The sequence below is a fragment of the Lepus europaeus genome, chromosome 5 (genome assembly GCF_033115175.1).
Source record: "Lepus europaeus isolate LE1 chromosome 5, mLepTim1.pri, whole genome shotgun sequence".
NCBI classification, from domain to species: Eukaryota; Metazoa; Chordata; class Mammalia; order Lagomorpha; family Leporidae; genus Lepus; species Lepus europaeus.
In genome coordinates, this window is record NC_084831.1 from 76,008,585 (window position 1) to 76,017,338 (window position 8,754).

The following is an 8,754-nucleotide window of genomic DNA, read 5'->3' on the forward strand; positions in this document are numbered from 1 at the left end:
ACACAAAACCATCAAGATTTTCAGAAATCTGTGTATAAGACATATAATGAAGTTTTTTTTTAAAAAATACATATACTTGCTTTCCTACACTTTTGCACAAAAGCTTTTGTTCATTGTGTTTTGCAGGCAAGCTTTTCAAAATTATGTAACACAGGTTTTTGCCCAGGTATTTGAGATAATTATGAAAAATATGTCCCTTGCTATTTCATTATATCTTACTGATGTATAATATAAAAGGGGAAATTTTAGAAAGGTATAGCCCCATGATGAAGAAATAAATACATACTAAGCACTTTTTCCTTAATAGTTCCAATTACTTCATTAATATGTGTTTAGATGCAGCAAACAAGAATATACTTCAGAACATCTGTTTGTTGAATGGGGTTATCACCGAATCACAATTGACCACTAATAGCTGCAACAAAGAAAATTATGAGAAGATTGTTTTTAAAGCACAAATGCTTTTCTGCTGTTGTTTTCCAGCAGTGAATATGCTTTTAGGAAAAAAAAAAGAAATAAACATTAAAGGGAGTAGCACTGTAGTTTGCCGGCTGTGTGCCACAGAGCCTGTGAATGGGAGCATCATTTTGTTACTGGATAGCTAAACAACTGCTTACATGATCGATAAAGAACATTATCTTAAATCATAGCATGAATTCCCAATATCATACATAAAATCAATAAAACACACAAAGAACAGGACTGAAATTTTCCACTAAAACATTGCCTGCTGCTTTGGAAAATAATATTTAGTAGGTTGGATTTTTTGTTGTTGTTGTTTTACTAATTATGAGCTCAGTGGCAGTTTATTCTGCAGTAAATCTGCTGGTGTGAGATTAAACCTGTTATTGAACAGAGTTTTGAATCTACTGCAAGGCACTCATCACTGCTGGAGAGTGAACATTGCTGTTATCTCATTTAAAAGTTGGCCAGCAAAGCAGCCCATTTGTTTAAAATGCAATTAAGCTGGTGTCTTGAAGAGAAATTAGCAAGGAGTACTTCATTTTGGAGGCATAAGAGGTCTGTTCGTAGACACATTAATCCTGCGATTTGGGATGTCGTTGCAATTTGGGACTCTGTTCTGAAAGGCTGTTCGGAACACACAGACACAAAAGGGGAAAGCTGGGTGAGGAGAAGGGTCGGCTCTGTTCTCAATCAAAAAGAATCTGGTTCATGGGCTTACACCCAAAACCTGCAGCAAGTCTTGCATCCTATGTGCAGCAACTGAAGAAATTAGAAAGCAAGTTTAATGAGTGTTGCTGCTGAACTGAATAAGAAGGTCAGCCATTTTTTCACATAAATGTACGTATGATACAACCTGTTCTTAGAAGAAAATGTATAGCAATTTCACTGCTGGGTAATTGTTTTAAAAATGCTTACTATTGAGTCTGTTTTAATTTCACGATGCAATGATTACTACAAAAACAATGGATGAATATTTGTCATGAAATTTCCCAGAGAATCAGTTACATGAAGCAGAAAACTTTTTTTGAACTGATACATGTTCAGATTTATTTTAACAATGCTGTTTGTCATTATAGGAAAAAGTAATATTTAGGAGGATGTCACTAAATATAGTATTTTGCAAAAACAAAGATTTTATTTTGCGATTAAAAAATGAAGCAGAGGTTCCAGGTAATTACTCAGATGAGTCAAGCAAAAAACAATCTAAATTATGATAACTGTTCATCCAAAAAAAATAAAACAGCGTTTTTTGGTGTCTCACTTCTGTTTGACTTTTCCTAAAGCAAGCAATGTGGAAGATATTTGTGTGCTCTAAAAATTAAACATATCCCTATTTCTCCCAGCATCCCTTTTTATCTTGATGTGTGTTCCCAAAGGTAAAGAAATAGCAGCTCATTTTAATGTTTCAATCAATCCTATACGCTAAAGAAGCATAAACAGTAAAATTTCAGCTTGCAGTCTCTCCGATGACTCAGATAGAGATGCAAATTAACTCTGGAAAAGCTGGAATTATTTCTAAAATCAGTTTCGCTGCAAATCTTTCTAAAACATTTATATACTTCCTTATCATCTTTATCATATTGTACTAATTTCAATTTCACTGTCTATATTGAGTCAGGATCATCATTGTAGACATCAGTTATTAGGAAGAATCCAAACACACACACACACACACACGGTGGAAAGGGCTTGGGTTTTCAAGGGACTACATCAAAGTGCCTCAGGCAAATTTAATAAAATCCTATTCAAGATGCTGACATTGTAACCAGTACAATATGTTTTATTCAAATTATCAGCTACACTGTCTAAGCTCCTTGAAGGCAAGAATAGGTTGCATTCATCTTTTTCAACCTAATACTAACCATGGTGCCTGGATCATCTTGAATACAACCAATAACTGCTTTTTTTCGATAAAACTGTGGTCTCTGTTTCATTCTCCACTTCCAATACTAAATTGATGACACCTATCACCACAGACTCTTGGCTATTTGAATCCTATCACTGTTGTTATTTTCTTTCGGCATCACCTACAAGGTGGCTCTCTGAGGGATGTACCAAACTCTTGTGCATGCTTTCTCTCTCTAGCATGTGTTTGGGGGGCAGAACTCTTTTCTCTCATCAGTTGATGTTTCATTTCAATACAAATTGGATTTTTGCTTACCTCCATGAAGGTTTTAGTTAATTCAAACTGCACTTGGTTCTAAATCAAGTCTATACCCTCCACAATATTGGAAATGCAGCTGTAAAAAGATTAATTTGCATTTCTTCATAGACTATGTAGAAGTTTAATTATTTTTCATATTTTTATTTTTAAAAAATATTAATTTAATAGTTGAACATAATAACAAATACACTTATTAAATATTTCCTATGGGATTCTTGATTAATCCTGGTCTTATGATATTAAGAAATATGAATTATGTTTCTTAAAGCTATTTTGTTGAATTTGTTTTTTATCATTTTATTCTATTTGCTTTTAGAAGTTCAAAAGTTTCAAATTATGATATAATTATATCTATATATATTTCCCATTAGTAGTTTCTTTCACATAAAGAAATCAGAAAAATATTCACAAACACTATCTTCTGTTTCTTTCATGGTTGGAATTTCTATATTTAACTTCTATTCCACTTGGAACTAATTTTCTTAAATGGTTTGAGATCAGAATCTGAACGGACTTTTATCCAAATAACCAACCAGTTGCCCCAGCTCTGTTTGTTGAGTAATCTCTAGTTCTCCCCACAGATTTACCTTCCTTCTTTTATCATCTTTAGTCTGTTCCTGGGCTACTTGCCAATCACCTAGGACCTATGTTTAGAAGAAGGGAGAGTGATTATGAAATACAGAAAAGTTGGGGCTGCACCTATGGGAGACAGCGACCTATCCCAAATATTCCATCTAGTTTTTTTGTGTGTGGTTTTATCAGCATCATCTCAGGCACATATTTAATGCAACAGAACTCCACTACTTCATGTAATAATGTTTCATAAAGAAAGAAAGTATGTGGACAGTTAGGGAATGGGAAGTATGTTGAAAAAAATCGATAGATTACAAGTAAACCTTTTAGTCCCTACACTTTGGGAATATTGGTTATCAAAAATATCATTGCCTCATATCCCACAAAGGGTAGAAAGACATTTGCAATAAATTTATCTGACAAAGACAAGTATGTAGAAATCAATGGGAAAAAAGTATCTAATAGAAAAATGGGAAAACACTTGAATGTACACGGTAAATGAATGTGTAACGAGATGCTCAATCTCCCTAGGCATTAGCAAAATGCACATTAAAATTTCAATGAGATACTGTTACCACCCTTCAGAACTGCTAAAAATAAAATGAACACCAATGTATTTTTAGTGAGGATATTAAGCAATTGCAACTCTCCTATACTGCTGGGAAGAGCAAATTAGTGTAACCACTTAGAAACTACTTTGCTGAACAAAAACATATCCTATGACCCAGAAATCATACTCCTAGATACACACTCACAAGAAATGCATTTTCATGAACACCAAAAGACTAGAATATTTGTAGCTCCTTATAATAGACTTACACTGGAAACGGACCTAATATTCATCAGCGGTAGATTGATAAATACACCACAGTATATTCAGAGATTAAAATACCACATAGCAATATTTCTTGGGTATTATAGCTCAAGAATTTGTTTTTAGGGACCCAAAGGTGTGAAACCTTTCTTTCCCATCATAAGAAGCATGGCTCACACTCCTGCAAAAGAAGACAAGTTAACAAGAGAAAAGTGTAACAAATTTGATTAAGGTTTTATGTGACACAAGAGCCTTCAGACACGAAGACCCAAAGACCAGGAAATACCTGTCTATGGAATCCCAGGTAGAAATATGACATCATGTAGAAATGGATCATCTGTATCTCATATGGGTGTCACTGGGTTTGACTCCTTTCTATACTTCAAATTCCAACTTCCTTCTAATGCCTAGCCTGTGGAATAGCAGGTAGTTCTCAATAGCTTGGGTCCCTGTCACTCTTACAGAAGCCTAGATTGAGTTCTAGGCTCTGGACTTCAGTCTGGCCTGACCACAAATGGAAACTCTCTGCCTCTACCCCTCTCTGTCTTTCATATAAATAATAAAACAGATTTAAAATTTTTTGAACAAGAAATATGATTAAATAAAATGTTATAATCTAATGATAATGGACTTGGAGCAGAAAGCTTGTCCGGTGTTACTTACTTTGTCTCTTGGCTTGTCGGGGATAGTAACCGGGAACTGCCATCTGCTCCTGTCTCCCCCGCCTTCTCCGTCTTTGCCTCCTAAGCCCTAGCCACCATGTGTGCATCTCCAGGCTGGCGTCAGATCAGCAATGCCTTTTGGGAAGTTCTACTGCCTGGAACATGGCATCCAGACTGATGGCCAGATGCCAAATGACAAGACCACAGTGGGAAAAGATGACCCCTTCAACAACTTCTTCAGTGAGACAGGGGCTGGCAAACACATGCCCAGGGCAGTGTTTGTAGACCTGGAGCCCATGGTCATTGATAATGTTCACACTGGCACCTACCGCCAGGTCTTCCACCTGCTCATCACAGGCAAGGAAGATGCTGCCAATAACTATGCCCGTGGGCACTACATCATTGGCAAGGAGATAATTGACCTCTTCCTGGACCAAAGTCAAAAGCTGGCTGACCAGTGCACAGGCCTTCAGGGCTTCTTGGTTTTCCACAACTTTGGTGAGGGAACTGGTTCTGGGTCCATCTCCCTACTGATGGAACCTCTCTGTAGATTACGGCAAGAAATCCAAGCTGGAGTTCTCCATCTATCCAGCCCCCCAGGTTTCCACAGCTGTGATGAAGCCCTAACAACTGCATCCTCACCACCCACACCACCCTGGAGCACCCTGATTGTGCCTTTGTGATAGACAATGAGGCCATCTACGACATCTGTCGTAGAAACCTTGATATCGAGCACCCCACCTACATTAACCTGAACCGCCTTATTAGCCAAATCATATCCTCCATCAGGGCTTCCCTTTGAGTTGATGGAGCTCTGAGTGTTGATCTGACAGAATTCCAGACCAACCTGGTGCCCTACCCCTGAATCCACTTCCCTCTGGCCACATACGCCCCCGTCATCTCTGCTGAGAAAGTCTACCATGAACAGCTTTCTGTAGCAGAGATCACCAATGCTTGCTTTGAGCCAGCCAACCAGATGGTGAAATGTGACCCTCACCATGGTAATACATGGCTTGCTGCCTGCTGTGCCATGGGAGACGTAGTTCTCAAAAATGTCAATGCTGCCATAGCCACCATCAAGACCAAACGTGGCATCCAGTTTGTGGAGTGGTGCCCCACTGGCTTCAAGGTTGGTATTAATTAGCAGCCTCCCACTGTGGTGCCCTGTGTAGACCTGGCCAAGGTGCAGCGAGATGTGTGCAGGCTGAGCAGCCATGGCTGAAGCCTGGGCTTGCCTAGACCACAAGTTTGATCTGACATATGGCAAACGTGCCCACTGGTACATGGGGAAAGGGATGGAGGAGGGAGAGTTTTCTGAAGCTCGTGAAGACATGGCTGCCCTAGAGAAGGATTATGAGAAAGTTGGTGTGAATTCTGTTGAAGGAGAGAGTAAAAAGGAAGGAGAAGAATGCTAGCTTTTCATTCCTTTGAGCCCTGCAGCATGTCATACTCACTGAACTTCAGTTTCAACATTAGCTGACAGCCATTAGATTTTTCTGGCTACATTGTCTTCATTCAGCTGTGATCATGTCCTGTCTTTTCCATGTGTTCTGTAAGATATTTCCATCATGTCTGAAAGTAAAGGCTTAAAGAGGAAAAAAAAAAAAAAAAAGAAGGCCTATCCACACTCTTTTGGTCTAACTATCTGAAGGTTTTATGACCTACTATGAGACAAAGTAAATCAGAGAACTTAATAGTGGGGGAATGTTAGGATAATTTTTATTTCTGTGAACTGCCTTGGGGAAAAGGAATTTTGATTACTAAGATCAATTACAGGTGGAGGAGAAAAAAGGGACAGGAGACAGCACAACAGGAAAAGGTCAGAGAGACATCTTCTAAGGCCTTTTCAAAGTCCTTTCTTTTAAATTATACACTATGGAGAAACACTATAATTGGGGGATTATTTTCTGAACTCCAACATGTTAGAATACAGATTGCATGCCCCATCCTCAGAGCTTCTGATTCAGCAGATCAAGATGGGGGGTCCAAGGGCTGATTCAGAATTGTAGATTTTCTTAAAATTTTATTGATTTATTTAAAGGCAGAGAGAGAGAGAGAGAGAGAGAGAGAGAGAGAGAGAGAGAGAGAGAAATCTTCCATCCACTGGTTCACTCCCCAGATGGCTGCAATGGCTAGAGTTGGCTGATCTGAATCCAGGAGTCAGGAGATTCTTCCATGTTTTCCATTTGGGTGCAGGGACCCAAGCACTTGGGCCACCTTCTCCTGCTTTCCTAAGCCATTAGCAGGGAGCAGGATTGGAAATGGAGTTGCCAGGACTCGAACCAGCACCCATACAGGATGCTGATGCTACAGACAATGGCTTAACTTAATATGCCACAGCACCGGCCCCATGAATGTGCATTTCTAACAAATTCTCACAATGCCAAAACTGATGTCTGGGGGTATATTTTAAAAATCGCTGAACACAAAAATGATAGCAGACAATCTATAGTCCACACAACAATATGTGTGAATCTCACAAACTTGATGGTGAAGGCAGGTAGCCAGACATTGATATTAAAGTGAAAAACAGACAAAATATGTTCATGCTGTTAAAAGTGACTACACATTGGGAGCAGTATAATATTAGGACAAATTAGTCCTTCAGTATTGGCTCTGATATGTTTTGGGATCTAAGTTCTTCTTTCATACATTTATAATGTATTGCATATACAAGGATACTCCAAATAGCTCATGGAAATGGAATTAAACGTTTTTTAAAAAATTGAAAAAAATTTGAAAATTTTCAAAAATTTTGAAATCTGTACATATGAAGGGGCTTCATATAGTTCGAGAAAATTCATATTATGAAAAAATATTCATACATTTCAAATGCATTTTGCACCCAAATAAGCTCATCCTTTAATTTCATTTTCATGAACTTTCGAAGTACCCTTGTATTTGCATATATATTATATGTAGATATGTAAAAGTCAATGAAAATATATAAAAGCTCAAATAATCCACCCATTTCTTCAAGATTAAATCAAATGACGATCATGTTGATGAATTATTGCCTCAAGTATGTGTCCATATAACTAAAAGTCAGATTGTAAGCCTCAACCAAGGATTTTTGACTAATGAAAACATACTGACAGGTGCACTCACACCTGTCTGTTTCTGTTCTTGAACTGATCAGGTAAAAGCTGTTCCCAGTGTACCTACTGAGCCCAGCAGACATGGTGTCATCTCCGGTCTGCACACCTCAAAGCGGCTCAGCTGCAGGCTTTCCACGCTTCTGCATTATAAGGACGTGCAGGTGGCAGTTTACTATTGCAGCTTTAAAAAGAAAAAAGAATTGATGGATGGCAAGAAGGAAGCAAGTAAAGGAGGGAAATACTCCAAGAGTGAAGAAAAAGAAAAATGCCTTTAGGCAGAGGTAGCACCATAGAAAGGTCCTTCATAAGGAATTTGTGAACACAGAGCTCAATCTTGAAAAGTAGAGAGAGAGGACATGCTTTATTGCTCTTCATGCCTCTTCCTTAGTGGGTCTGCCCTAATAGTGCCCCAAACTAGACTCTGAAGGTAGAAAAAAGGCTCCTAGGAGTTTATTACCCTTTATACTCTGCTGCTCCTATTGTTTCCCTTTCAGGGTCATTCCTCTTCAAAGCCAGGTTAACAAGACAAAAGTAGATCTTTCACAAGGTTAACGCAGCTTTCACAAGGAGAAAAGAAAGCCTTCCATAAAGACCCTAAATTCTCTCCATCCACTTTCTCCAGTGCTCAGTAGTTTTCACTGGCCTGAAGGTTAACCGCCTCCAGCTCTGGAGACACAGCATCGCTTTGCCTCACCCTCAGTCCTCTGTGCATCTTTCCTTCATGTTTTCAAAGATGGCCTTATCAGACCTGGTAGTTATAATAGACTAATGATGAAAGGAAAAAAAAAAAGGGCCTATATGCTTGGAGCTTAAGAAACATCTCAAAAAAACTCAAACCATAAACAAAAATAGAAAAAGAAAAATACATCTGAGGTGCGTACCTGCCTCCTTTGCTCATTTTCCTGGCAATAGAGGGATGATGTTCACAGCATTTTACATAGGAACAGTAGGTCTCTTTCTGGCAAGGATGTTATTTCA

The 8,754-nt window shown here is 38.4% G+C and overlaps 1 pseudogene; it reads left to right on the forward strand.

Moving 5' to 3' along the window:
- Positions 1-4,805: 4,805 nt before the first annotated feature.
- LOC133759122 (tubulin alpha-1B chain-like) lies at positions 4,806-6,093 on the forward strand (annotated as a pseudogene).
- Positions 6,094-8,754: the final 2,661 nt, after the last annotated feature.